Genomic DNA, 23,475 nt, shown 5'->3' on the forward strand with positions numbered 1-23,475 from the left:
AATTTTGCTGCTGACCAAAGTTATCTCACAGGTTTTTTTTCAGTAAAATAGGCCATAAGTGTTTGAAAAGGAGATATTAATAAACCTAAAATTAGATCTTTTACACACATGAATCTATCATTTATGAGTCAGTCCAGTCATCAAGATCGGGAAATTGTCTCAATGCCATCCCTTGGTCAGAAGCTTTGCTCTTCACTTTAAATACTGTCCACCAGAAATTATAATTTGATGATTAGAGAAAGAAGTACAAAAAAATATTTTTTTTTAAATTTAACTAACTTATCTAGTTTCTTGGGACAAATATATGATAACTTTGTCACAATTGTTTGCAGTTTTATCAGTTTTGAAAACGCTGAAGCTGACGTATTTTCCTGTAATTTTAGAAGTCAAGCACAGAACATAGAGCATGACAACACTGTACAGGCCCTTCATCCCAGGACATTGTGCCAACCTTATCACCCACTCTAAGATCAATCTAACTCTTCACTCCTACATAGCCCTCTCATCTATTGGAGTCTGCAGTAATTACAAGCAGAGTTGAGGGATATTGGCCAGTTGGAAGAACCATGCTGATCCAAACTCAGTGCATGAAACAACCCAAGGATAAATGTGTTGGTGCTTGATCTATTCCATCCAGGGGAAAGTCTGTTACGCTGCTCTCTCCCTGTTTTCTTTCTCTATTTTTGAGATTCTTGTGAATGTGGTGACACCTGCTGAGGTTCTATTTGCACCAATCCAACATTGGCCACATACTACAGGTGACTGACTATCTTTTGAGTGATAACTCGGGGAATATCCAATTTCCAATAAAAGACACAGGCAAATCCCGTTTGAATTCTTTCTTGGTCATGGTGAAAGCATGAGAGACTGAAAATATTAGAACCATTCGGAAGATAGCTGTGAAAATCTGACTTCTAGAAACATGGTTTTCAATCATCTGAATGGCAGTTTGCCACTCTTGACTTTGCTATTGTCCTTGTGTACTTAAGTACCCTCTTGCCCTCATCCCCGTAGTTTCACAGCAACCCAGCATTGTTTCTAAATGCTTCTGGCCCACATGCTTCCACATTCCTTGCACAGAGTTCAAGGATTTGCTCATGTGAGGACGGTATTAGGCGTATACAATTACAGCCTCTTACAGAGACATAGCAAATGACTTCTGAATAAAGTTTCCAACATTAATTTGTACTATCTAATCATCAGTGTGTTTTTAGCACAAAAGGCATTGCCTAATTTGCAGCAATATTTCAAGAAGCTACTGTATGCGTGCCGGGTGAAGATACGTCACTAGCAAAGGAGATGCAAGTCGCTGCTTCCCTCTGCTAGCTTGCAGGTCCCCTGTGAGCAAGGTGTAGCACCTGCTTAGCCCCCCGATCAGGGTCACGAGAAGCCATGGAAAGGTCGTATGAGCAGCTGGTGCATATCACAAGTCCTAGTTATGTGACCACTGACGTCCGGCAGATGATCTCTATAGAGTATTGATAATGGCTGGGATCACCCGTCTAGTAAAGATACTGCCCAGAAGAAGGCAATGGCAAATCAATTCTATAGAAAAATTTGTCAAGAACAATTATCATCATGGTTCGCCCACATCATATGACATGGCCCACAATGATGATGATGACTCTGAACATAAAACCTTGTATAATTTAAAGGCACATGTGGTACCAAATAGCATTGGTGGCAGAAGGCAGGAATAGGTCCATTTGCTCTTGCATTCTCCCAACCAATCATCTGGCAGTATATATACATAATGGGAACATCTTTCAATCCCAACGGTCTGCTTTAATTGCCAAACTATTAGAACGTATAGAACATTATAACATATTATAGAACATTATATCTTTCAATCCTCAATGTTGTGCCAACCTTTAAACCTACTCTAAGATCAATCTAACCCTTCTCTCCTACATAATCTTCCTTTTTTCTATCATCTATTTGCCCATCCAAGAATTTCTTCAATGCCCTTAATGTTTCTGCCTCTACTGCCACCTCTGGCAGGATGTTCTATGCATCCACCACTCTTAATGTAAAGAATTTACCTCTGATATTCCATCCCCCCCGCCCCATACCTTTCTCCTGTCACCCTAAAATTATGCCCCTCCCCGCTTTGTATTAGCCATTTCAGTCCTGGGAAAAAGTCTCTGACTATCCATTGTACCCTCTCATCCTCCTTCACTTCAAAGAGAAACGCCTTAGCTGACTCAACGTGTCTTCATCAGACATGCCCTTTAGTCCAGACTGCATCCTGGTAAATCTCCTCTGAAAACCCCTAAAGCTTCCACATCCTTCCAATAATGAGGTGATCAGAACTGAACACAAGTGTGGGCTAGCCATGGCTTTATAGAGATGCAACATCACCTCACGGCTCTTGAATTAAATCCCCCGACTGATGAAAGCCAACACACCATATACCTTCTTAGCAACACTATCAGCTTGTGTGGCAACTTTGAGGGATTTATGGGCACGAACACCAAAATTCCTCTGTTCCTTCAGACTGCCAGGAATCCTGCCATTAACCCTATATCCTGCCTTCAGATTTGACTTCCCAAAATGAATCACTTCCGCTAATTAACTAATTTTTTTTTTAAAAAAAGGCTTCAACGACTGCATTTTTGTTCACAACTCCGTCAATTTCAGAAAGTTAACTTGATCCACCTGGAAGGAAGCTGCTCAGATCCCTTGGCTTGACTGCACATTTTGCAATCCTCCATGCAAGGTCCGCGATTTCCTGAAATTCATTCAACATGTTACCAGAAAATACCATTGTTGTTAAACTATTGTTTGAGAAGTGAAGCACACCTTAAAATAATTATCCACCTTTCACCCTTTTCTGGTTTATTTCTTCTCCTACATGTCTTTGCGAACATCAAAACTTCAAATGAGAATGAGAAGGGAGTAGTGATTTGGCACTGAACGGGCCAGACCATGCAGGCAAAAGCAGGTTCTCATTCTCTGAGTTGGAGCGTTACGATGATCCCGCTGGCTGTAACTTGATCCTTACACTGAAGTGCATTTACTCTCAGTACTCCTTGGACAGAAATCCACTTCTTTCCATTTCCTTCTCCTTTGCGTGCTGTTCTCGCGTTGGAGGTCCATTGCAGGAATGGACCTAAAATTGTATTTCCTCCGTATCGTTGCGGCTATCTCTCCAGAAAACTTTGTGCCCGCAGTTGCAGTGTCTCATTCTGACATGTTTTCACACAAAATGCACAAATAGTTTGCTTAATAAGTTTACTGTGAAATGAAATGAAATATCTTTATTGTCATTGCATAGTACAATTTGTCATGCACCAGTACAGCGAAAATGAGTTTGCAACTCTCATACTCAATGCTATAAAACAACAAATGAAATAAATAAACAATAGATAAAATCAAGTAACCAGCCAGAATAAGCAATGTCCAGCAGTACAAAAGCACAACTCAGATGCATGACAGCCATAAAACCAGTATTAAAGTAGCAATGTAACAAATTTATGGATGATGCTTGATCGATTGGTTCAGAGCAATTATAGCTCTGGGGAAGAAGCTGTTTTTCAGTCTGGAAGTGAGGGCATAGAAAATCTTATAACGTCTGACAGATGGAAGAAGATCAAACAGATGATTGCATGGGTGTGTATTGTCCTTACAGATGATTGTAGCTTTCGTTAGGCAGCGAGATCAGTAGGTGTCCTCCAGGGCTGGGAGCTGTGTCCCGAAGATCTTCTGTGCGCCAGAGATGATCCACTGAAGTGCTTTCCTATCAGCTGCTGTACAACTGAGATACCACACAGAGATGCAGTATGTTAAGATGCTCTCTATGGTGCAGCAGTAAAAGATCACCAGCATCTGTTCAGGTCGACCAGCTTTCCTCAGCGTCCTGAGGAAAAACAAGCAATGCTGTGCTTTCTTAACTATTGTTGTGGTGTTAGTGGACCATGTAAGGTTTTTTGAGATGACCTTACATGGTCCACTATGCAAATACTTGGCATCTCTTAGATCATATTGGGAACAAATATACTAACCCTGCGTGCTCCATGGGCTCCTGACACACATCAAGGCTTAAAGAAGGAAAAATTGAAGGGTGATTCTCTGATCCTGCCTTCTCTGCAAGGAGCCACGCTCAACAGGGGTGCAACTATAGGGTAGGGAATTCCATGTGGTATTCCTGTTCTTCATTCTCTGTGAGCAACTCGTGTAGACCCCTACTGTGCTCTCCAGTTATCTAATTTGGCACACTTCCTCTGAGCTTGGAGAAAAAGACTCTTTCTTTCTGCTTAGCCCAATTGCTGTTAACTGGTGGTCAGCCGTGTTAAATGATTGAGCGTAATTTTAACAAGAAGCAAATTAAGCAGTCGCAAAAAGCAGAAATTAATTCCATTTACTTTCAAAAGGATGGGGTGGATTTTCTCCTGGACTGGATTCTAGGCAACCAACCAGAGACAGGCCAGCTGGAGATCCGGGCCCACTTTGAGGTCTAGGCCTCCTTCTCCTGGGCTGATGAATTCTGGTCAAAGTGTGAAGGAGAAGCCTTGTAGTTCTGGGCTAAAGTATCAAGTGGCTGCACAATCTCAAGATGTTTAGGGCAGAGGCGTGGAGCTGAGAGGATAGGGGTGTATGTGGTGGTGGAGCAGAGAGTCAGAACTCTCCAAACTCCTCTGTGCCCTATTTAAAAGATAGGTAGGTGCCTTTTGATTCACTGGCTTAGAAACCATGTAGTCCTTCTTGGATTGTGCAATGTTGATGCTCTGCTGAGGTGTGCTCCATCATTGAAACCTTTTTGTCATTTCAGCATGCTCTGTAGTTGAGAGCTGCTCCAGTCAGTTAGCACTGTCCTGCCATTTAAGTTCAAAGTTCAAAGTAAATTTATTATTAAAGTACATATATGTTACCATATACAGTACTGTGCAAAAGTCTGAGGCACATACAGGGCTTATAAAAAGTATAAAACTTCCCCTTGGAAGTTTTCATGTTTTATCGTTTTACAACATTGTATCACAATGGATTTAGTTTGGCTATTTTTGATACTGATCAACAGAAGAAGACTTTTTTGTATCAAAGTGAAAACAGATCTCCACAATGTGATCGGAAAATAATTGATTGCAAAAGAATTCCCTCCCTTTAATATAACACACAAAATCATCACTGGTGCAGCCAATTGGTTTTAGAAGTCACATAATTAGTTAAATGGAGATCACTGTGTGCAGTCAAAGTGTTTCAATTGATTGCATCTGGAAGGTCCAACTGCAGGTGAGTCAGTATCCTGGCAAAATCTACGCCATGTAGACAAAAGGAATCTATTTTATTCTGTATACTGTGCGTATTCAAATACACTTTCAATCCTGTACTCACCCTTGTTGATTTTGCCCGCCTTTTACGTTACAACTCATCCTGTTGACGGCAATCTTGCCCTATCAAAAGCCCCTCCTCACTACACATTGCCTCTGTTTGTAAACCAGCTACCTCATCTTCAGCACTATCATCCGTCTTTCCTACAATTCTTCTTGTGTTGAAATATAGGCAGCTCCGGACATGAATCGCGCCATGCTTAACCTTTTCATTCCTAACGTTGTCTGAGGTCTTACCAACCTCTCCACTAACTCTTTTGGCACTCTGGTTCCCGTGCCCCTGCAACTCTAGTGTAAACATCTCCCCCCACCCCACCCCGCTCCCCCTACAGCATTAACAAACCTTCCCGCAGGGATATTAATCCCCCTCCAGTTCAGGTGCAAACCATCCCTTCTGTACAGGTCCCACCTTCCCTGGAAGAGAGCCCAATGGTCCAAAAATCTTACGCCCTCCCTCCTACACCAACTCCTTAGCCATGTGTTAAACTGTATAATTTCCATAGTTCTGACCTCATTAGCATGTGGCATGGGTAGAAATCCTGACAATCCTCAGATCACAGCCCTGGAGTCCTGCTCTTTAACTCAGCACCTAACCCCATGAACTCCCTGTGCAGAACCTCGTCCCTCCTCCTACCCATGACACACGGGCCACAATTTCTGGCTGTTCACCCTCCCACTTAAGTATACTGAGGATTCGATCCGAGATATCCCGGACCCTGGTACCCAGGAGGCAACGTACCATCCGGGAATCTCGTTTTCGCCCACAAGAGCTCCTGTCCATTTCCCTTAACTAACCAATCCTCTATCAACACAGCATGCCCCTTCTCCACCTCCCACCCCTTCCCTTCGGAGTCACAGAGGCAGATTCATTGCCAGAGACACAACCACTGTGACTTTCCTCTGTTAGGTCATCCCCCCCACCCTTTCACCTAATGGTATCCAAACTGATATATTTGTTGTTGAGGGGGATGGCCACAGGGGTACTCTGCACTGGCTCCTTAACCCCTTTCCCCCTGCTGACTGTCACCCAGTTTCCTGTGTCCTGCACCTTGGGTGTAACTACCTCTCTATATGTCCTACCTATCACCCCCTCGGCCTCCCAAATGATCCAGAGTCCATCCGGTTCCAGCTCCAGCTCCTGAATGTGGAGTGTTAGAAGCTGCAGCTGGATGCATTTCTCATAGTTATAGTCATCAGGGACACTGGAGGTCTCCCTGCCTTCCCACATCCCGCAAGAGGAGCATTCCACTATCCTGCCTGGCATCCCCACCATCCTAGATGAGCAGGTATGAAGAAGGGAATGAGAAAAAAAACTTAACCTTGCGCTTTTCTTATCTTTGCTTTCTCTGAGTGAAGTCTCTCTTCGCTAAAGCCTCAAAGAGCTGAAGCTTCAAGATCACAGGTCTGACTCTGTCCACTCTGACTATGGCCACTGCACTCGCCACTGCCTTCCTTTCATTTACTAAATTGGTCGTTGGTCAAAGCTCTTTTTCGCTGCAGTGACCCCCTGCCGCCTGTTATCCTCGGGCAATGGAACTGATTGAAAGTCTGCTCCTCTCAAAACTTCCAGTATCCAGGTTGGCCGATGGTCAAAGCTCTTTTACTCTTGATTAATCTAGTTTGATTAAGCATTCCTGTTCAATTAAATAATCCATTATAGGTTGTATGTACAGTTTGTATAAATATGTTAATTGCATATGTCATCACGCTACCACTTGATGCATGCACACCTCACTAAAAGTAAAAAGACAAAGTTCGTGTCTTCCCTTGAATTTAATGTTTTGAAGTTACAAAACATACCCCTGAAACGTATTGAAACGTATAAAATCCTAAAGGGATTGGACAGGCTAGATGCAGGAAGATTGTTCCCGATATTGGGGAAGTCCAGAACAAGGGGTCACAGATTGAGGATAAAGGGGAAGCCTTTTAGGACCGAGATGAGGAAAAACTTCTTCACACAGAGAGTGATGAATCTGTGGAATTCTCTGCCACAGGAAACAGTTGAGGCCAGTTCATTGGCTATATTTAAGAGGGAGTTAGATATGGCCCTTGTGGCTACGGGGATCAGGGGGTATGGAGGGAAGGCTGGTGCAGGGTTCTGAGTTGGATGATCATCCATGATCATACTGAATGGCGGTGCAGGCTCGAAGGGCCGAATGGCCTACTCCTGCACCTATTTTCTATGTTTCTATGTTTCTACTGTGCAGTTCAAACTGTTTCTGCCCACAGTTACGATATAATCTAAAGCACCTCCTGCCTCTTACCCTTATTCTGAACTTTATTCTGTGAGGCGTCTCCCACATACCTTTGCCACCTCAAAGGATATGTTATAAACAGCTGTTTTCGACCAATTGTAACAGTTACCATGAATTCCTGTCAGCGACCAAATGATTCGGGCTGAAGTTACAGCTGAGGATCAGGAAATCACCAGCCGGACCTTTGCTTCTACTTTGGGGTCAACACTAGAACAAAGATATTGGACAACTTACTTATGGCCATCTAAACGGCTAGTTTCCCCTGGGAAGTGGAAATCCAGAGCCTTTCATTACCTTGGGATTTTCTAAAACGTTTAACAGCCAAAGAATCACGTCTGACCTCTGGACACTGCTTTAGGGTCAGAACCACAGAAGAGAGATGGTGTACAGGAAGCTGCCATCTATGCGATAACTAATGGATCGTTTGTTTACATTGATGTGGGTAAGCATGGGCCAGGACACCAGAAAACAATCCAATGGCACTTTCAGAATTAATGTCACAGGACCTTTCGCATTCCCCTGGAGGAGCACAGAGTGTAATATTTCATTTGAAATATCTGCATGCAGTAGCTGTTTATTTTGGGGATCTGAGTATGGCTGTTAAAGCCAGTTGTTATTGTCCAACTCTTAAATGTCCTTGAGGTGGTGGTCGTGTGCTACCTTCTTTTAAACAATGCTGTGTTTAAGAAGTTGGCCACCACCACCTCAAGGGCAAAAAAAAAACACCAGACTTGCCTGTCAGGCCTCAATCCTGAATTTAAAATTTAACCCCCCCCCCACCCCCCACCAGTGCTGCACACGGCAAACGTATAGTTCCATACCTGAGGAAGCTACTTTTCCCGTGTTACTCTCCCAAATGTTAACATCACTTTGTAAGGGATAAATGATTGAGACTGATCATTTCCGTAAGTTCAAGGTCAAAGTAAATTTGTTATATATGTTACCTGAGGTTCATTACTTCAACACAAGTTGGTATTCCATATCAGAATCAGGATTAACATCACTGGCTTATGTTGTGAAATTTGTCGTTATGCAGCAGCAGTATATTTCAATACATAATAATAAAAAAAAATAAATTGCAGTGAGTTTTTTTAAAATATTGAAGTAAATAAGTAATGGAAAAAGAAAAAAGAAAAGTAGTGAGGTAGTGTTCATGGGTTCAATGTCCATTCAGAAAGATGATGGTGGAGGGGAAGAAACTATTCCTGGATTGTTGAGTGTGTGCCGTCAGGCTCCTGTACCTCCTTCCTGATGGGAGAAACGACAGGACGATACGTTCTGGGTGATGGGAGTTCTTAATGCCCTCTTTTTGAGACATCGCTCCCTGAAGATGTCCTGGATGCTGGGGAGGCTAATGTCCGTGAAGGATACCGTCACCTATCACTTGTTACCAACCGGGGAATGAATGACCAGGCCAAGATCTTTTTTTACTCTGTCAAGTGCAAGTGTTCTTTCTAATTGCCAGCTTTAATTCTGTTTCGAAGATGTCGGATGTTCGTTTCCGAGCAGTGCCTTTCTCTAATAGCGGGAATTAAAGCACTTTAACAGCAATACAATGTGGTATGATTAGCTGTGAATTAATTTAGTGACAAGGTTATGAGCTAGAGTTACATACAGCATATGTATATAATAAATGTGAGCGGGTGGCACACTTCCTTATAAAAATAAGTTGGCTCAGTTGGGATTAGGATTGCATTCTTTGGCAGGCTCTGGCCTCTTGAATGATTCCAAGCAGATTAACTTTTTTTCTCTCTTGCGGCTTCTTGGCGAACACTGTGACTTGTGACTTTTGTTTCCAATAAAAATGTTCTTCAAAGCTGCTCTGGATTTTATTAGTCCTTTGTTTGTTTTTTTATATACATTTAACAGCAGCAGTAGTGAAATGCGGTGCTAAAAGATAACTCCAGCTGAACGATTGGATTTAATCATTTTATGGAAATATGGCCATACTATATCGGCTGCTGTGCCGTGGGCAAATATCCAACTGCACTTGTATTTGTTGAAGGAACAAGTTTTTACCTTGAACGTTTGGGAGGAATGTGCATAGATTGAGTTCAGGGAGGAGGAGAAGATGGCAGCGCGTGCGGCCACTCCGGTGGTGATGTCTGTTATTTGTTAAGTAAGGTACCGTGCACAATTCTGATTTGATGGAGACAGACGTGAGAGTACGGAGGAACATCTGGAGAAACCTCTGAAATGCCCGCTTCGCTGCCGCTGCTACTGTGTGGTCCGGAATCTCCGGAGGAGAAGGCCCCGAATCCTCGACTTTGCTTGTTTCAGCGGCCGGGGCTAGGTCGAAGGCGCTCGGCAGAGGCTGGCGCTCGGGAGGCTGTATCGGAGGGGCTGGTCAGAGGCTCGAAGTTTTCGGACGGACGGACTCAGTGTCGGCTGTGGTCAGGTGCTTCCAAGGCATCGGCAGTTGTTGGTGCCTGGAGGTTTATGGCAGGGAGATTCTCACTTTGCTGCCTGCTATCAGGGACTGGGGAGTCGATTAGGACTTTGAGACTTTTTTTTTACCATGTCCATGGTCTGCTCTTTATCAAATTATGGTATTGCTTTGCACTGCTGTAACTATATGTTATAATTATGTGGTTCTGTCAGTGTTAGTCTTTGGACTCTTCCACCCCCACCGATGACCCCGTCTTCAACCCTCCTCTTCTTCATGGACACCCCGCTCTGGTCTTCTGCCTGCTCTGGATCTCTTTATCGCTAACTGCCGACGGGACATCAATTGTCTCGACTTCACCGCACCTTGTCCCCATTCCAACCTCACTCCTTCGGAACACTCTGCTCTCCACTCCCTCCGCACTAATCCTAACCTTATTATTAAACCCGCCGATAAGGGGGGTGCTGTTGTAGTCTGGCGTACTGACCTCTACCTTGCCGAGGCACAGCGACAACTCGCGGATACCTCCTCTTATTTACCCCTCGATCGTGACCCCACTAAGGAGCACCAGACCATTGTCTCCCACACCATCACCGACTTTATCCGCTCAGGGGATCTCCCATCCACGGCTACCAACCTTATAGTTCCCACACCTCGCACTTCCCGTTTCTACCTCCTACCCAAGATCCACAAACCTGCCTGTCCTGGCCGACCTATTGTCTCAGCTTGCTCCTGCCCCACCGAACTCGTTTCTGCATACCTCGACACGGTTTTATCCCCCCTTGTTCAATCCCTTCCGCCCTATGTTCTCATGCTCTTAAACTTTTCGATGATTTTAAGTTCCCTGTTCCCCACCGCTTTATTTTCACCATGGATGTCCAGTTCCTATATACTTCCATCCCCCATCAGGAAGGTCTCAAAGCTCTACGCTTCTTTTTGGATTCCAGACCTAATCAGTTCCCCTCTACCACCACTCTGCTCCGTCTAGCGGAATTAGTCCTTACTCTTAATAATTTCTCCTTTGGCTCCTCCCACTTCCTCCAAACTAAAGGTGTAGCTATGGGCACCCGTATGGGTCCTAGCTATGCCTGCCTTTTTGTTGGGTTTGTGGAACAATCTATGTTCCGTGCCTATTCTGGTATCTGTCCCCCACTTTTCCTTCGCTACATCGATGACTGCATTGGCACTGCTTCCTGCACGCATGCTGAGCTCGTTGACTTTATTAACTTTGCCTCCAACTTTCACCCTGCCCTCAAGTTTACCTGGTCCATTTCCGACACCTCCCTCCCCTTTCTAGATCTTTCTGTCTCTGTCTCTGGAGACAGCTTATCCACTGATGTCTACTATAAGCCTACTGACTCTCACAGCTATCTGGACTATTCCTCTTCTCACCCTGTCTCTTGCAAGAACGCCATCCCCTTCTCGCAATTCCTCCGTCTCCGCCGCATCTGCTCTCAGGATGAGACTTTTCATTCTAGGACGAGGGAGATGTCTTCCTTTTTTAAAGAAAGGGGCTTCCCTTCCTCCACTATCAACTCTGCTCTTAAACGCATCTCCCCCATTTCACGTACATCTGCTCTCACTCCATCCTCTCGCCACCCCACTAGGAATAGGGTTCCCCTGGTCCTCACCTACCACCCCACCAGCCTCCGGGTCCAACATATTATTCTCCGTAACTTCTGCCACCTCCAACGGGATCCCACCACTAAGCACATCTTTCCCTCCCCCCCTCTCTCTGCATTCCACAGGGATCGCTCCCTACGCAACTCCCTTGTCCATTCGTCCCCTCCATCCCTCCCCACTGATCTCCCTCCTGGCACTTACCCATGTAAGCGGAACAAGTGCCACACATGCCCTTACACTTCCTCCCTTACCACCATTCAGGGCCCCAAACAGTCCTTCCAGGTGAGGCAACACTTCACCTCTGAGTTGACTGGGGTGATATACTGCGTCTGGTGCTCCCGATGTGGCCTTTTATATATTGGCGAGACCCGACGCAGACTGGGAGACCGCTTTGCTGAACATCTACGCTCTGTCCACCAGAGAAAGCAGGATCTCCCAGTGGCCACACATTATAATTCCACATCCCATTCCCATTCCGACATGTCTATCCACAGCCTCCTCTACTGTAAAGATGAAGCCACACTCAGGTTGGAGGAACAACACCTTATATTCCGTCTGGGTAGCCTCCAACCTGATGGCATGAACATCGACTTCTCTAACTTCCGCTAATGCCCCAACTCCCCCTCGTACCCCATCTATTACTTTTTTTTATGCACACATTCTTTCTCTCACTCTCCTTTTTCTCCCTCTGTCCCTCTGAATATACCCCTTGCCCATCCTCTGGGTCCCCCCCCCCCTTGTCTTTCTTCCCGGACCTCCTGTCCCATGATCCTCTCGTATCCCTTTTGCCTATTACCTGTCCAGCTCTTGGCTCTATCCCTCCCCCTCCTGTCTTCTCCTATCATTTCCGATCTCCCCCTCCCCCTCCAACTTTCAAATCCCTTACTCACTCTTCCTTCAGTTAGTCCTGACGAAGGGTCTCGGCCTGAAACGTCGACTGCACCTCTTCCTAGAGATGCTGCCTGGCCTGCTGCGTTCACCAGCAACTTTTATGTGCGTTGCTTGTATTTCCAGCATCTGCAGAATTCCTGTTGTTCCCGTTAGGGCAGAGTATTTAGTAGTTACGAAGAACTGGCTATTCAGATCTCGCAACTAAACTGATATGTAAAGCCACTCCATTGAAGGTGAAAAATGGGCAACTCTAGATCCCAACCACAAATCCAATTCTAACTTGTTCATTATTTTGTATTTCTGTCTCATCTGAATAGAAAATTAAATACTTGAGCAATATATTTACCAATATCACCAGCTCTCAGCTGAGAACTGGTTACAAATTAATTCACAAATTCGATATGTGGGGTATATCCTGCAAGTTATAAGTGTTTGGACAGAGATTGTATCTCCTCAGGGAGTAGGTCACCAGTACACTTACTTCAATGGATTTAAATTGTCAATGCTCAGGAATCATTCTGTCACTTTGGCTCACTGGAGCAAAGAAAGTTAGAATCAATTGGTGGACCACTTTGTCGAGCACCTCCACGCTAACAATCCGCCACAAGTGGGACTTCATGTTGGCCAAACATTTTAATTCCCATTTCCATTCTGACATGTTGGTTCATGGCCTTGTTCCTCAGGGTGGAGGAGCAACACCTTATATTCCATCTGGGTTCCCACCAATCTGATGGTATGAATATCAAATTCTCCTTCCCCTTCCCCCTTTCTTTATTCGCCACTTTGACCCTTTACTTCTTCTCACCTGCCTATAACTTCCCCCTGGGTTCCCTCCTCCTTCCCTTTCTCCGATGGTCCACTCTCCTCTCCTGTCAGATTCCTTCTTCTCCAGCCCTTGACGTTCCCCGCCCACCTGGTTTCACCTATCACCTTCCAGCTAGCCCCATTCACCTCCCCCCACCTTTTTATTCTGGCATCTTCCCCCTTCCCTCTCAGTCCTGAAGAAGGATCTCGGCTCGAGATGTTGACTATCTATTCATTTCTATAGATGCTGCCTGACCTGCTGAATTCCTCCAGCACGAGGAATTCTGCAGATGCTGGAAATTCAATCAATACACATCAAAGTTGCTGGTGAACGCAGCAGGCTTGCTGAATTCCTCCAGCATTTTGTGTGTGTTGCTGAGAACCAGTTGATTAAAGAATAGTTATGAATCTGCCATTGACTCACCCTTTGAAGTAGCCTTTAATTCGCTCTGCCCAGTGTTATCGCTCACCAAGGCTGCTCAGTGCATGATACATTAGGACTGGATTCAGATTATCCTTCCTGCTTGAACTGAGCTTGTCCTCTCACAGTCAGGCCTGAGGCTCACATACCAAAGAATGTTTCCTTTGATGAAGTAACAAGGAACAATAATTTTGAAGGGTGATGATTGACAGAACGCAGGGGGAGGCTTAGATGGTTCCTGTGCATCAATTCAGCGAGAAGCTGGATTACAGGAATTCCTGTACCAGTCCAGGAGCTATGGTATGCAGCTAATGAAACCCAAGGGTTACAATGCTTTAGGAAGCTATTGAGAAGCAAATGCTTTGATCTCATATTAATCAATAAACTCTGTTTGAAACAACAATTGAATGAAGGTTCGGGATACAAAGGACATGTACTCTACAGTATGTGTGTGTGCACAGAAAAATATATCTCACCCCGCCCCCGTCCCTCTTCCTTTCCTCTTCTCTCTCTTCTCTCTTTTTCTCTGCCTCTCTCCCAATCTCTGTCCTCCTCTTCCTCACCATCACCCTCTCCTCCCTCCCAATTTCCCTCTCCCTCTTCCTCTCCAGCTCTCCCTCTCTCCCAATCTCTGACCCCTCTCCCACCCTCCCACATACCACCCCCATGGCCATGCCTTTGATTAGTTTCACACTAATTTCAATTATGCTTTTCTTTCCCAAGAATTAGTGAGAGAAAATGTTCAGCCTTAAACACTATATGGTGTGACGGGGTCCTGAATTACCCCTATGATCTGTGCTTTTGAAAAGGGAGAGAGAGAGAGAGGTGTTCATAATAAATTCATGAAAAAATAGTGACCCAACCATTTGGTCTATTATCAAAGCTGCCCTTCAAATTTATCAATGTTGCCTCATTTAGAGAGTTTCATCAGGTGCACCAGAACAATTGATTTGCCGGTGCTGAAAGAGTCAGCAATGCTTTCAAAGTTTATATTAAGTTTGCTGTGTTTGCCTGAGTGATTTTTTAAAAATATTAAAACTGAGTTCAAAAACAGGTCCTCCTGGTGAAAGAGGAAAACATGGATCTCCTGGCCAGGACGGTATGTAAATATATACATACTTGGGAGGAAAAAATACAAATATTAAAATTCCAAGTCTCAGGACATAAGAACAACAAGCAGTTGCTAATCTTGTTTCACTTTTCACTTATTTCGTATGTTCCATTCAAATTTCCACAAATCCCTCCTGATGTGAAAACCATGTTGGCCACTGGTATGTAGTAGGCATTGCCCCATTTCGATATTTCCCTTTGATTTAGAAATTTGTTTGATGTCTTTCCGCAAACTTTAGCACATTTTAATAACTTTTTGGAAGATGATCTATAATCGCTGCACAGACAATAAACATTTTGGCAAAACCTCCCAAATGGAGCAATGCAGATGGCTTTTAGAATCAGGGACTTTGAATAAATGGCATGGCTTCTTCCTAACATACTCCACCATGAGTTACAGCATCTGAACTGTAGTTTTTGTAAACTTTGCTTTGCGTCAGCCATGCTTTATATGATTGTTAACCGTTTATGAGATATCTAGAAGGAGTATCTCCCATGGTGGCCCGATGAGTTGCTATGATTGTGAGCTTGAGAAAGAAACAAAAATTAGGCAAAGATCCTACTTGCTCTTCATTGAGCCCTGCCGGAACGTCTTTGGTGAGCTGCTTTGGGACTGGATCTCATCACCTTTGTTGTCACAGACAGTGAGAACTAGCTTCACACATGCACGACTTTGGTTTTGGTGAAGCAGCAGAGAAAGAGAGAAAGAGCTGAGAGGTGGAACAAAGACCATACTTGGAGTTTGCTTGGGAGTGTTGGGAGAGGTTCACGTATTATTTTACATTGTATGATTAAAATTGACGTAATTGAGTTTATTTCAGTGTAGAGTTCTGTGGGTTGAGGGGCCTGTTCTTGTGCTGTACTGTTCTATATTCTCAGTTTGCAAAATTTAAACAGCATGTTACATTTTGCGGGTGAAAATTAAGTCAAACACATGAACTCCGATTTGTACTGTTTGTGTACCTTATCCTATAGTATTTCAAAGTCTAAATCAAGGAACTGTTTTCCTCTACATTACCATCTTTGTTATTGGGTATATAAAATAGTGCTTTATTTTATACCAAATGAAACATTTCCTTGATAATCAATTGCCTTCATCTTACTTTAGTCATTGTTAATTTTGGTGAAAAAAAAGAATAGCAAATATCAAAATGCAATCATCAGCATCATTATGTGTGACGACTATGATTGTTCTTGGCAATTTTTTTTACAGAAGTGGTTTGCCATTGCCTTCTTCAGGGCAAAGTCTTTACAAGATGGGTGACCCCAGCCATTATCAATACTCTTCAGAAATTGTCTGCCTGGCTTGTGATATGCACCGGCTGCTCATATGACCATCCATCACCTGCTCCCATGGTTTCGCGTGACCCTGATCGGGGAGGCTAAGGAGGTGTCACACTTTGCCCAAGGTGACCTGCAGCCTAGTGTAGTGATACAGAGCCTTACACCTCCTTTGGTAGAGACATATCTCCAATCGGCCACCCAATTGTTAGCAAGAAAAACTACTGACATAACCAAAAAAGTCTGTGCTGCATGGAATTATCTGCTCACTTTTCAATTTGTATTTGACTGCCTATTTTGTGTGCTGCTTCCTAATAAGGCGAGTGAAAGCAACATAACTTCAATATCAGTCACTGCAAAGAGCATTCCTCCTCCAACCATTCTCCCTTTGCTGTGCAGACAACCTAACCTTTGCCCTACCGAACTATTCACAGCACAGTCAAGAGGCCACGAGGAAGATACTCGTCTTTGGTCAGGGGCTAAATGGGCGGTATCATAGCTGCTCTCCCCCTCCTCCTCCCACTTTCAAATCTCTTACTATCTCTTCTTTCATTTAGTCCTGATGAAAGGTCTCGGCCCGAAACGTCAACTATACCTCTTCCTAGAAATGCTGCCTGGCCTGCTGCGTTCACCAGCAATTTTTGTGTGTGTTGTATCATAGCTGCTGTCCATTTTAGTCAGCTTCCAGCATCTGGTTTCATTGACTTCAATGTTTGACTGATACTGTGTTGTACATTTAGCATTGCCAACAAAGGATGAATTTCTAGTGAGCTGTGTAGAACACAAGCCAACACCCTGCTGTTCTGCAGTAGTTTGTGCTTTGCGTTCATTTTAGTGCTTCACCCCTGATATCAATAATCCCTTCTCCAAATAATTTATAAATTTTGGTCCTTATTTTATTGTCTCCTAATAGCCTGAGCAAATTGTTTAGTCATTCTTAAGTACATTGGCAGAGTTTGGAAGAAACTTGGCTACATTCGCATAAAACAGAGAAACAAAAGATAGGTTCAAGTTTTCCACAAGGGCAGGTTACAGCATATATAATTTCAAAAATCAGATCGAATGTAAAATATGAATAATAATTTAAATTACAGGATTTGCTTTCGTATTTGGAGGGGGACAAAACTGCAGACACTGGAAATCTGAAACAGAAACAGACAATACTATTAACACAAGAGATTCTGCAGATGCTGGAAATCCAAAGCAACACACGCAAAATGCTGGAAGAACTCAGCAGGTCAGGCAGCATCTATGGAAATGAATAGATGGTCGACATTTTGAGCTGAGACCCTTCTTCAGGACCGGAAAGGAAGGGGGAAGATGCCGGAATAAAAAGGCGGGAGGTGGGCGGAAAGAGGCTAGTCCCAATTCTGCTCCCAGACCTGGAGTATCTCGCAGTTAAGTGCCACCCATTTTACCTGCCACAGGAGATTTCTGCGGTCATTTTAGTAGTGGGGTACATTCCACCTCAGACCAATGTCGAGCAGGCTCTAGGTGATCTGAGCAATAGGATCAACATGCACGGAACAGCATATCCTGACCCTTCTCCATCATTTTTGGGGTTTTAACCAGGCCAGCTGAAAAAGACAGTGAAACAGGTCATTGCAATAGCAGAGGAAACAACACACTGGACCATTGCTACACCACCATCAAGAATGCCTACTGTGCTATTCCACACCCTCACTTCGGGAAGTCTGATCACCTGGCTGTACTTCTACTCCCTGAGCATAGGCAGAGACTGAAGACTGCAGCACCAGCAGTAAGGACCAAGATGGTTTGGACAAGGGAAGCACAGGAGCGCCTACAGGACTGCTTTGAATCGGTGGACTGGACTGTATTCAGGAATTTATATTCGAATCTGGATGAGTATGGCACAGTTGTTACCGACTTCATTAAAACCTGTGTGGATGAGTGTGTGCCCACAAAGACTTACTGTACATTCCCAAACCAAAAGCCATAGATGAACCAGGAGGCATGTTGTCTGCTGAAGGTTAGATCTGTGGCATTTAAGTCTGGTGATCCAGGTCTGTACAAAAAAAACAGGTATGACTTGCATTGGGCTATTTCAAGAGTGAAGAGACAATTCCGAACAAGGTTGGAGGTGGCATCGGATGCACGCGAACTCTGGCAGGGTTTGCAGGACGTTACTTCCTACAAAGCGAAACCCAGTAGCATGAATAGCAGTGATGCTTCACCACCAGATGAACTCAATGCCTCCTATGCCCATTTTGAAAGGGAGATCCCTGCTGAACCCTGTGACCCTGTGATCTCTGTCACAGAGGCCGATATCAGGCTGTCCTTCAGGAGGGTGACCCCTCATAAGGCAGCAGACTCTGAAAGAGTTTCTAGTAAGACTCTGAAAACCTGTGCCAACCAACTGGCGGGAGTATTCAAGGACATTTTCATCCTCTCACTGCTACAGGCAGAATTTCCCACTTGCTTCAAAAAGGCAACAATTACAAAAGTGCCTAAGAGGAATAATGTGAGCTGCCTTAATGACCATCTCCCAGCAGCACTCACATGTAAGGTGATGAAATGCTTTGAGAGGTTGGTCATGGCGAGAATTGACTCCAGCCTCAGCAAGGACCTGGACCCATTGTAATTTGCCTCTCACCACAATAGGTCTACGGCAGATACAATCTCAATGGTTCATCACGTGGCCTAGATCACCTGAACAATACAGACACCTGTGTCAGGATGCTGTTCATTGACTATAGCTCAGCATTTAACACCACCATTCCCACAGTCCTGATCAATAAACTACAGAACCTGGGCCTCTGTACCTCCGTCTGCAATTGGATCCTCAACTTCCTAACTGGAAAACCACAACCTGTGCAGTTTGGTGGTAGTAGCTCCTCCTCACTGAGGTTCAATACTGGTGCACCTTAGGGGTGGGTGCTTAGCCCACTGTTCTACTTTCCATATACACATGACCGTGTGGCTAGGCATAGCTCAAATATCATCTATAAACTTGTTGATGACACATCCATTGTTGGTAGAATCTCAGATGGAGATGAGAGGGTGTACAGGAGTGAGATATACCAGCTAGTTGAGTGGTGTCACAACAACAACCTTGCACGCAGCATCAGTAAGATGAAAGCACTGGTTGTGATTGCGATGACTGTCTGGTATGGAGGGGTAGGGGCTACTTCACAGGGTCAAAAGAAGGGTACAGATAATTGTAAAATTAGTCAGCTCCATCGTGGGTACCAGCCTCTATAGTACCCAAGACATCTTCAAGGAGCAATGCCTCAGAAAGGCGACATGCATTATTAAGGACCCCCATCACCCAGGACATACCCTCTTCTCATTGCTACCATCAGGAAGGAAGTACAGAAGGAAGTGATTCAGGAACAGCTTCTTCCCCTCTGCCATCTGATTCCTAAATAGACATTGAACCCATGGACACCATCTCACTTTCTTTTTTTATATATAGTGTTTCAGTTTTGCACTATTTTTAATCTCTTTAATATACATACTTTTTGCTGTTGGACCCCGGCCATATTCCACCGAAATACAACACTGGACATCACGGAAGGTTGTTCCTGCTTGTGGCCATCGAACTTTGCAGCTCCTCCCGTGGAGGGTCAGACACCCTGAACCAATAGACTGGTCCTGGACCTATTTCCATCTGGCATAGTTTGCATTTTGTTGTTTGATTGTTTGTGGTTTTTGTATTGCTATATTTATGCTCTATTCTTGGCTGGTGCTGCTGTAACGAAACCTAATTTCCCTTGAGATCAATAAAGTATATCTATCTATCTATAAGTATATATACGTACTGAGTGTTGGCACGTGGTCAAGTGGTTAAGGCATTCGTCTAGTGATCTGAAGGTCACTAGTTCGAGCCTTGGCTGAGGCAGTGTGTTGTATCCTTGAGCAAGGCACTTAATCACACATTGCTCTGTGACGACACCGGTGCCAAGCTGTATGGGTCCTAATACCCTTCCCTTGGACAACATCGGTGGCATGGAGAGGGGAGACTCGCAGCATGGGCAACTGCCGGTCTTCCATACAACCTTGCCCAAGCCTGCTCCCTGGAAACCTTCCAAGTCGCAAATCCATGGTCTCACATGACTAACGGATGCCTAAATATACTTACTGAAATTGATTGACTGATTGATTGATTTCAATATTATGTATTGTGTTGAACCACTGCTGCTAAGTTAACAAATTTCACAACTCATGCTGGTGATAATAAACCTGATTCTGATTCTGTAAGGTGTTTGGTGAAGCCAGGTGGGTGGGAAAGGTGCAGGGCTGGAGAAGAAAGAATCTGACAGGAGAGGAGAGTGGACAATAGGAGAAAGGGAAGGAGGAAGGGACCCGGGAGGAAGTAATCGGCTGATGAGAAGAAGTGAAAGAGATTAGGAAATAGAGGAAGGGTGGGAGCGGAATTGTTTACCGAAGAAGAAAATACTGTAAATATCTATTTATTGATTGATTTCTATTGTAAACATTTATTTATTTGTTTATCAAGATTCGGTGCAGGATAGGCCCTTCTGACCCTTTCAGCTCTGCAGTCCCCTAACTTAACCCTAGCCTGACCAATTAACCTACCAATCGCTACATCTCAGACTGTGGGAGGAAACCGGAGAACCCGGAGGAAACCCTTGCGGTCACGGAGAGGTCGTAGAACTCCTTACAGGCAGCAGCGGGTTGCTGGTACTGTAAAGTATCGTGCTAAGCACTACGTTACCATACCGCCCCAGTATTCAGCAGGTCGGGCAGCCTCAGTGAGAGAGGGATGATGATTCAAGTTGGCTGGTAATCTTTCATTAGAATCGGCGGACGTGTTCATTGGGATTGCTGTTCTCCAAGTAATTTGTCAATGTATACCACGCGAGCAAAACAGCTTAGTTAGACTGCAGTGATATTGCAGAAGACTAAAGGTATTACAAATGGTCACAGCTCAATTGCATTCAAGAAAAAATTTTTGTTACCAATATCGTAACTTCCGCGGGAATGGTTGTGAATTATGTTGTACAAGCATTCAGGGTTGAACAGTATATTATTTTTGTACTTTAATGAATATACTTCTTCCACGTAGCACCTAAATACCTAAATTATACGTTGATAATTTTAGCATGGAGTGAAAAATGCTGGTGGTGGTTGTCCACCGTGTCCGACGATGACAGGAGACCTGTTCAGGAGAGTTTTTAAAGTGGAAGAGCCATTGTACTGGGGCAGTCCCACTCGACCTCAGAGTTCCGGGTCCAGTGGTGAGAACCAGAGTCCTCCTTGGCTGCAGTGGATGACTGTGGCATCTCTGTGCTTTGCCATGCCCTCCGCTCTCCACAGATCATTGAAGTGCCACCTTCATAGCCATTGGATCTCATCCGCCCAGTCCGCCAGAGCTGACAGGAGTAATAGACAATTCACTGTAAAGTATAAACCAAAGGAATCTTGCCTTTCCCCTTTGAGTATTTGGGTATAACGTACAAAAGGTTCAATGTACAGTATATTTTTCACCTTGTATATTGATCAAAGCACTCAACTTCTGCTCAAAGCTGAGGATGGGGTAAAACCAGCTGTAAAACTGTAAGTGATCTTGATTGGCTTTAATTGTCTCTACCATTAAATGTTTCTAAAAAAAAACACATTGAAATAAATAATCTTTCAAAATAAATCAAATAAAAATATAAATAATTAAAATCATTGAAAGAAGCAACATAGCTCCCAATCCTTGTAGCCTTTCTGTCCCCATTCTAACTTGCGGAACTTCATATCCCACAGGAATGACCTGGCACAGGATCCCAATGTAAAACAGGGAAATTGCAGCAAGGCTGTGCTTGTATGGAATTGGCACTGGCAGACTTGGCCTTCAGAGCTTATCAATAAATCCTGGGTGTTTGCATTTGACTGGATGTGCTTACAAGTCCAAAACTTGTGCAGTTTCAATGCCTGAAGAGCCAACAGTCAGTAATATCTAGCCCAGTAATATCTATCTGCAAATGCTGATGTTCAAAATTCGAAGTACGTTGATTATCAAAGAAAGTATACTACGTACACCCTTGAGGTTCATCTCCTTACAGTCAGCCGCAAAACAAAGAAACCTGATAGAACCCATTGAAAAGAGATCGTCAAACACCCAATGTGCCGGGAAAAAAAATAGTGGAACCAATAAAAGGAAGCAAATAGCATTCAGAACGGAAGTTCACAGATGTGAGTCCATAGCCACAAGGCCAGTCAGAGCCAATCCAGGTTTGTTGCAGGCCATAGCCTCAGTTCAGCGCAGATGTTAATGGTGGACTCAGAAATTCCTGCACAATGCACACTCGCGGTAAAGAATTGCACTATTACTGAATCATTCAGCAATGTTCTAGAATGCCAGATTTACTCTTAGAGTCAGCATTGCCATGGTGCTTGGAGTCAAGATTGTTAATTCTGTGCTAATTGGAACGAAATACTAGAATACTATCTTTTAAGACCAGGGATTTGTTTGTTTATTTATTTACAAGGCACAATTGATCTACCAGCTGAGGAGTCCATGTTATTGTACTAGGGAACTGTTGACAACAATAGGATAAGAGATGCCCTTGAGCTTGGTGCTATGTGCTTTCAAGCTTCTCTGATCTTCTGCCCAGTGGTTAGGTGTGGTGGGCTTGGGGGGTTTATTTATTTATTGAGATGCAGTGCGGATTAGGCCCAATTTCGAGCCACATTGCCCAGCAATCCCCCGATTTAATCCTAGCCTAATCGGAGGGCAATTTACAACGTAGAACCTACCGACTGGTACATCTTTGGACTGTGGGAAGAAACTGGAGCACCCAGAGGAAACCCACACGGTCACAGGAAGAACGTCCAAATTCCTCACAGGCAGCTAGTAATGTCTTATGTGATGAAGAACAGACAAAAGCATGAATATGTGGATGATGTCATTGTGGTGCTCAGAAGCTCACACAACCGGTCGTCAGATCAGCATACATCTTAGTTTGTTTTGACGCCACAATGAGAGGTATTTTCATGTTTTGGATCTAGTGACACCTTCTGCTTCGAAGTCTGAAAGGAATTAGTGTGACAAGTCAAGCCTTGAAGATTGTCTCAGAGATATCTGATCCTTCTTGTGCCATCACTGGAGTTAAAAACTGCCCATTACTGGGCTTTGCCGTCCACGTGACCGTGGCACGGTGAGTGCTGGGAGCAGTGTTAACAGTAAGCTGCTCGGAGCTGGCGTACAAATGCTGTGATTCACCTGTCCACAAGGCTATCGGAGATGGCGCATGCCCAGGCACGTGAAAAGTTACAGGGGAAATATCATCACCCAGCTAGCAGTCCACTCATTGATATGTATTGGAGAGCCTTGCTCTGAGATATAGTCAATCATTTATTCAATGAATCATCCTATCACTTCCACTGTTTTAACGTATAACAACA

General features: G+C 44.2%; 1 protein-coding gene across 2 annotated transcripts in view; it reads left to right on the top strand.

Annotated features, from left to right (window-relative positions):
- emid1 (EMI domain containing 1) overlaps window positions 1-23,475 on the top strand; it is a 431,206-nt gene that overhangs the window by 314,729 nt on the left and 93,002 nt on the right. The window lies entirely within an intron of this gene.

This window comes from Mobula birostris, chromosome 31, assembly GCF_030028105.1.
Source record: "Mobula birostris isolate sMobBir1 chromosome 31, sMobBir1.hap1, whole genome shotgun sequence".
In the NCBI taxonomy this organism is placed as follows: Eukaryota; Metazoa; Chordata; class Chondrichthyes; order Myliobatiformes; family Myliobatidae; genus Mobula; species Mobula birostris.